A 7,805-nucleotide genomic window follows, 5' to 3' on the forward strand; every position below is an offset into this window, starting at 1 on the left:
ACAAGCTGTATGTTCCTCAGAAAAACCTTCCCACTGCCCAATGGGCTTCTTTTTTCTATGTTTTTCTCCACCAGAGTAGCTTGCTGGGGTTCAGCACTATAGTGGACAATCCAATCTAAATCTGGACATTGAAAGCTTAATTGGTCACCCACTGGCCCAGCTGCTGTCCATGCACATGGGGCACCTTGGAAGACACTGTTTTTGTGTGAGTGTCTGTGTGCTCTGGGGAGAGATACCAGTGAATGAAACTTGGAATGAAAAACAACCTGACCTCATGAAAAAATGACCTTACCCTTTGCAAAATAGCTAACAACTTCTAGAGTACCTGTACAAGTTTACGAAAAGGTTTCACAAGCATGAGCTCATGTGATTTCCTTATCACTTGCTTTTTCCAAGTATAACAGGCTCAGAGAAAGTAGCCGTTGATTCTCTTTGGCTTTCATTCCAACAGTTTCTCTCTCCCTGGTCAACAAGTCACATGACCTGACTGTAACTAGGGCAGGATTATTTGGTGCTTGTGTGACTCTTCTGGGGTCTGCACATAATTGGCAGAGTGCTGTAGCCTGCAGGTTTTGCAAGCTCCCCACTTTCCTGGGTTCTTTCTTGCCCTAGTTCTGGACAGGGGCTTAGGCTGCATTAGAATTCAAGGATGCCCATCTGCGAGGATTTCTGGGCAACAAGGGGTATCACAGGAGTTACTTACAGAGGTGGGGTTGCAAGGTGTTTTATTGAGTGCAGAGAATGGTTCTGGAACTGTAGTCTTTGATCTGTGGCAGGAAAACAGTTCCCTCCATTGACTGTATCACCCTGATTTTGTGGTACCTTACTTCTGAGGTAGGCGATGTTGGATAATACTGGTGCGTGAGTAAAGATGCAGCGAAAACATTGGAAATGGCTAGACACACAAAACAGCAGTGCATTTGTGCCCTTTCTTGCTATTTTAGTAGCCTGCGGCTTCCCCAATGAAGTGGCAGAAGCCATCAAATGTGTCGCTTAGGAAGGACACCTTGAGACAGTCTTAACAAAGCTACAGCCTGATGTGCTGTGGCAGGCAAATAAGTTTTGTTCTTGTTGACGGATCAACTGAAATTCTTAGACTTACTGGCTGAAACCACAACCTAGAGGACTCGGACAGCCACACTACAAGGACATGGAGTCGCTGGGGCTCAGACTTTCTAATAACACATTGTCTCGGTGGTGCCTGGAAATTGTTTCACTGGAGACAGCAGAACCCCCTCTTATTTCCCCCTTCCTTAGGGTAGGATTGATTTCCTCATCACTTGCTTTTCCAAGTATAACTGGCTTGGAGAAAGCGGTTGTGGATTCTCTTTGGTTTTTATTCTAGAAAGTCCTATCTTCCTAGTCAATGAGTCAAATGACCTAAATATAAGTTAGGCAGAGTTGTTAGGTGCTTGTGTGACTTCTGGGGCCTGCAGATTACTAGCCTAACCCAAACTGTAGTGGCTGGGGTGGCCTGGAGTGCGAGGATCCGAGGCACATGAAAAACTGAATAATTGTACTTTCAGTAGCAAGGGCATCCCCAGAGTCAGTGTCTTTAATTGATAGGAGTCTAGAATGTTTTAGGGAACCGATTCTGGTCCTGAAGGATTTTCATTTACCCTGTAGTTATCAGATGATTCTGGTCAGGGGAAGAGATGTCCCACGAGACCCATGCAGTTTAGGGCCATGGGTGTTTTTATAAAAGACAGCGGAAACTCAACTTGCAGGGTTTTTTTTCATGGAGTGAACTTGTCTTTCTGAGTTAATCTCAGATAAAGAGATTGATTTGCTGTCTGGAATTCATGTCTTGATTGATTTGATTTTCTGTCTGCAATTCGTGTGTCTAACCTTAAAAATATAATCCCACTGGGAAGTGTTGCTTTGGTGAAGATTGCCTTTCTCCCTACAAGAGGAGCAGTGTGGTGGGCTGATTAAGTGTAGGGGCTCTGGAGCTGGGTTCTTGGCCTGGTTTTATCACTTGACAGCTGTGTGATCTTCAGCAAATTACTTGCCCTCTCTATGCTTGTTTTCCTCATCTGTAAAAAGCAGAAAATAATGCTGTAAAACTACCACCCAGGTTTGTGGTGAGGAGAAAATGAGTTAACATGTCTAAAGCTCTCAGAAGAGAGCCTGGTATGTAGTGCTATAAGAGGATATGTTCTTATTTTCCACTATTTGAAACCAGAGCAGAATGTGAGGTAAAAAGATGTCCTGGCAAAGCAGGCTCTCGGTAGCTTGGAGTAGTGACAAGAAGTCTTGGCCTAGGAGGCAGGAGACCTGGTCTCTCTAATCAGGCTTCCCACTAAGTAACAAGGCAACTCCGAGCCACTCAGAGCTCAGATCCTTCATTTTAAAATGAGGAGGTGAGAACCCAAGTGTCCATCAAGAGATGAATGGATAAAACAAAATGTGGCATATACATACAATTCAACATTATTCAGCCATAAAAAGGACTGAAGTTCCAACACATGCTACAACATGGATGAAACTTGAAGACATTATGCTAAATGAAATAAACCAGATACAGAAGGACAAATATGCACGATTTGACTTATGTGAGATTCAGGAAGGCAAATTCATAGAAACAGAAAGTAGAACTGAGGCTATCAAGGGCGATGGGGAGTGGGAAAAGGGGAGTTATTGTTTGCTTCAGTTTATGAAAAGTGTTGGTAATGGATAGTGGCGATGGTTACTTAACAATGTGACTATACTTAATATCACTGAATTGTACACTTAAAAAATTAAAGCGTCAAACTTCATCTTATATATATTTTACCACAATTAAATATAATAAGGAGAAGTCAGAAAAAGAGAGGGAGAAATAAACTAACCTTGAAAGAAAAAGGTGCTTGCTATGAACTTTGAAATGCTTATAGTCCATTGGGAGATAAATATGGGTTCCCAGAAGAAAAAATGAGGTGGTGACATTAACCTGCAAGTCCTTTCCAGCTCCCGTCTGCTGAGGTAAGCATCCCTTTTCCTTTTGGATGTTCATGCCCTTTGTTTCTTCTTGACACAGTTCAGGACAAATCTTCCAGCCCTTGCTGTGCCGACAGCTTTCCTACCTGCCCAGCCTCTCAGGTGACTCTGCACCACAACTTGCTTTTCTTGTATGTAGCTGTTTGTTAACTCTGTCATTAGCCCTCACGAACAGAGATTTTATCTTCTGCTTTTGTGCTGTCCTCTACCCCAAGTCCCTGACTCAGAATGAGTCAAAATGGGTGTTTGAAGATGATTCTTCCCAGGATTCCTTGCCCCGAGGACCTATGGATACAGAGGACCTGGTTGCATCATGTTCTGGATCTCGGTTTTGCAAACTTTTTAAACTACTACTATGCCCACTGTAACAAATACATCTTAACCTGTGACCCAGCACATACACACACATACACATAAAGTTTCATGAAATGACACTTACCATTACTATATGTGGTATAATCTACAATTTCAGATTTATTAGATTTAAACATTTTTTAAAGTGCTGGTAGTTACATTGTTTTCAGAAAAACACTGGTATTTGATGATTGGCTCACCCTTAGGTATGTTCACTGCTGGCCGCAAGGGGGAGCTAATAGGTCAGGCTGGGTAGAGGAACCAAGTGAACTGTCAAAGTGCTTAGAGTAACTGAAGGAAGCAGTGTCAGCGCTAGTGGGGACCTCAGGATGCCCTTCAGAAGGCCCCTCACAGAGGGACCAGCGGTGCTCATTCAGAGATTATACTTTTCCTGGTTCACTCTCTCCTGGGGGAACCATTTAAATGCGGTGTTGTGTGCTGATTGTTGGATCTTTGGCTCAGTGCTTGGATCCTCTTCCTTGGAAGCAGCACAGAACTCATCTCATCCATTTTTGCACAACTGCCCTTCAGATGTGTGACTCACTGCCTCAAGACGTGCCGTGAACACCTTGTAGAATCTGCCTCACTGTGCAGAAAACCCTACTCTGCCAGGCACCCTCCTCTCAACCTCAGGAAATGAGGCTGGTTCTGTTTGCTATGTTGGTTTGGGGTAAAGTGGAGTCCCTAGAAGGGAACTGAAGCAGCAGCAGAGTCTGATGATCTTGGAATCCATGCACAGAGGAAATCTCCATGGCGTCGCAAGCCAGAGCCCTCACCTGCCCTGGGTTCTCTCCCTGAAGCAAATGCCGGAAGTCATCTATCTCACCCCAGCATGGCTTCAGTGTCTGTCTGCAGTGAGACACCACAGAGCATCAGGCGTCTCAGCCTTCCTCTGTGAGCACTGGAGGATCAGGCCACAGGCTGACTAACTGTATCATCTTCAGTGCTTCACACACTGTTTGGTAGCTCACATAGTTCGGATCCATGCTCTTTCTATTCGCTCCACCTGTTCTGTAAGCACGTTTCTTAGGCTTGACTAAAGTGATGACTGAAGTCGGCTCCACCTTTCCAGTAGGATACGGGAAACCATGCCTCAGGATTTTGAGATTTCAGTAGACAACTTATATCCAAAGCAAGCCAGAAGGGTTATAATGTCCTTAAGCAATAAGGAATCCTTCCACTTCATCAGCAAGTGGTAAATAAAGCTCTCCTTTCTGCCAACTCCCCCACCCCCAACCTCAGCATTCACACCCCTCAGCATGGCACAAGCAATGTCCAGACTCCATGAGCCTCACTGACCACCTAGACGTGGCAGCAGTAAGCTATCGTTATGTCCCTGAGGCTTTGAGGGCTGGGTGTTACGCAGCATTATTGTAGCCACAGATAACTGACATGCCTGCTTAGAAATGAGAAAATGATTCGAAGCAACTTTCACCTTCAAATAAAATGGGTTCCTGCAGGTTGCTTCTTCATTGGCATTGCCTGGAGCTGAGAGCCGAACATCTTCCGCTCATCTTCAATTCTAGATGTATTTAATATCATTGTAGAAACCAGAAATTGAGCAGAAGAATTGAAAAGTCATTTTTCATTAGGCATCTAATGAACACAGGTGGGAGTAGCAAAGCTAAGAAGTGACACCTATCTATATTTCCACTGACTTAGGATAATACAGGACTTCCCTACCCAGACGGTTGTTTGTATCCGTTAATATTCCTCATGTTGGCATCTGGATAAAATTCCTATACATGTACAGGTCAGTGTATGTACGGATAATTGAAAGGTCACCTTTATTAGACATACTGGTGGGTGATCACAATGTTTGGCTTCCCTAATTTCAGTGTGGATTAAAAGCACAGCTAAGACTGCAAAACAAATTCATGAATCCAAATCTGTTGTGTTTTCGCAATTGTAGGATCACTGGTCTCCTAGCCTGGAGTCCTTAAACTCTGACACATAATGGTAAATAAAAGTACTCTGTTTTACCTTTTCAAATATGACACAGAACAGACAGCAGAGTTTTTAAGATAGGCACCAATCTTACGGCTATTCGGTTATATATTTGGTCATATCTCCTGACAATGATGGAATGAAGCAATGTTAAGGGAGTTCATTAACGTTCTTCGGTCATTCAAGGCCTACCATCGATCAATGTCAGCAAGTGTGCCTTCTGAAAGTGAGCCTTGTCTTACAGAGATTAATTTATAAGTGGGGGAGGATATAATCAAGTTGCCTCCAGTTTCCCAGTGAAACCCTGATGTTCCCCGCTCTCCTCACTCATCTCAGTTCGCTCTCTGACCCCAGAGCTATGGACATGCCCCATGTGCCTTTCGGCAGGAGATCCCCCAAGCTGGTTCCTGGTCCCGTGGGCCCGCGGCCGTCCCTCACAGATGGCTCTGTCTCTTGGACCTTGGCGTGAGGACCCAGAACGACCGCTGTCCTGGCTCTGTGAAGAGAAGCCACCGTGTGCCTCTCTCTGCCTGATGGCAGAAGAAGAACATAGAGCTGGAATTCAGAGGCAGCAGCTGAGAGGATGGCAAGGCAGCACAACCTCTCTCTGTGCTTCACTGGGGTTTCAGAACTCGGTTTTTAAATGAGTATTCAGGAGGGAGTGGGCAGACACAAAGAGAGACTCAGTGGGACTCGCATACATAAAGATGTCTTTCTTTCTAAGTGTAATAGGTGGGTCATTTTTCTTACAAGACTGCTGTGATTCAAGTCCAGTCCTCTGGCCAAATTCTAAAACCCAGTTATGGATAAATACAGGATTTATAAACACTTGATATATGATACAAGCCATGGAAAGAAAGCTTTGCCATTGAACAATTGCACCTTTGTAAAATTCAGTTTTTAAACTGGGGAGCAGAAGGCCCACATGAACAAGCTAACTGTAAGTCTTAATCACTGGATACTGCCAACAAGCAAACAAACAAAACCCACAAAGATGAAAGAATACAGACACGAACGATATCCATCCATCAGGTACTTGCGGTTGAGATAAGATAAAGTCTACTTATAATACTCCTTCCGGTTGAGCAGCAGTGGTTCTCAGAGTGTGGTCCTTGGACCAGCAGCATCAGTACCACGCCTGGAAACTTGTTGGAAATGCCAATTCCTGGGCCTCTCCCCAGACCTACAGAATCAGAAACTCTGGGGTGGGGCCCAGCAACCTGTGTTACCACAAGCCCTCCAGGGGATCCTGAGGTACACTCAAGTTTGAGAACTACAAGTTTATAAGATACAATCTGCCTCACAAGGTACACAGGAAATGGCTTTCCTTCCCAAAGAGATTTAGTCCTTAGTGCCTCAAGGCATCTGTGTAACGGATTACCTTCTCTCCTGTGTATTTAGGATGGCGCTGATATGTGCCATCCCCGGTAAAATTAAGTGTCATTCAAATACTTTCCTGTGTTCTGTGATGGAGTCCCCAAAGCCAGTGTCCTTGTTGTCCACAAATCACCCACTAAGCCATTTGGTTATAGCAGCACCCACTTCCTAGAACCAATTTCTATATCAATAAAGAAAACCTAAGTTATGCCGTGGTAACAAATCACCTGAAAACTTCCCTAACTTAACATAATGAAGGTTTGTTTCTTGCTCATAATACACCTGCAACATAGGCCCGCGAGGGAACTATACTCCATGCAGTCACTCAGGAACCAAGGCTGATGGAAAGTGCATCTCATCACTTGCTTCCATGATTGCCATGATGGTGGAAGAGGACGGTGAACCACACACTGGTTTTTAAAGTTCCTACATGGAAATGATACATGTCCCTTCCACTGATGTTTCATTGGCAAAGCAAGTCACATGGCTAAGCCTATCTTCAAAAGTAGGGGGGGCAGTACCCAGAAACAGACCTGGAGTATCTGAGAACAGCTGAATGACTACTATCCAGCCTGGGCCACATTACCCGTCATGTGCAAAGCTGTGAATTAACACAAAATAAAAAAAATGGCAGGGCCAAGAGTTCCCAGTTTTACATTCTCTTTGTCTACTGACCTTCAAATCAACAAAATCTACATCTTCCACCCAAGAAAGTCTTTTCTGATCAAACTTTTTCCTTTTTTTTTTAAATTAAAAAAACTGAAGTTAAAATACACACAGGAATGTGCAAAGATACTGAGTATACAGCCTAATGAGTTATCAGAGTGAACATAACAGCATAGCTACCTCAATGCTAAGACACAGATCACTACCAGGCATTCCCCAGACCGCCTCAGGCTCCCGCCCAGTCATCTCCTGCTTTCCTAACGGTAACATTCTCCTGACTTCCAACGCCATGCTTCAATTACTTTTTTACACTTGTTCATTCTACTAGTACGTATCAGCCAGGCACTGGAACTTCTCAGTCCTGGTAGGTGATGTTATAAATCCAAGCACGAAAGCTGATCTCAGTGAACTTCCTATCAGAATACTGGCTTTTCATGTGTGTGTGTGTGTGTGTGTGTGTGTGTGTGTGTGTGTGTGTGTGT

This window comes from Hipposideros armiger, unplaced genomic scaffold, assembly GCF_001890085.2.
Source record: "Hipposideros armiger isolate ML-2016 unplaced genomic scaffold, ASM189008v1 scaffold_95, whole genome shotgun sequence".
Taxonomy (NCBI): Eukaryota; Metazoa; Chordata; class Mammalia; order Chiroptera; family Hipposideridae; genus Hipposideros; species Hipposideros armiger.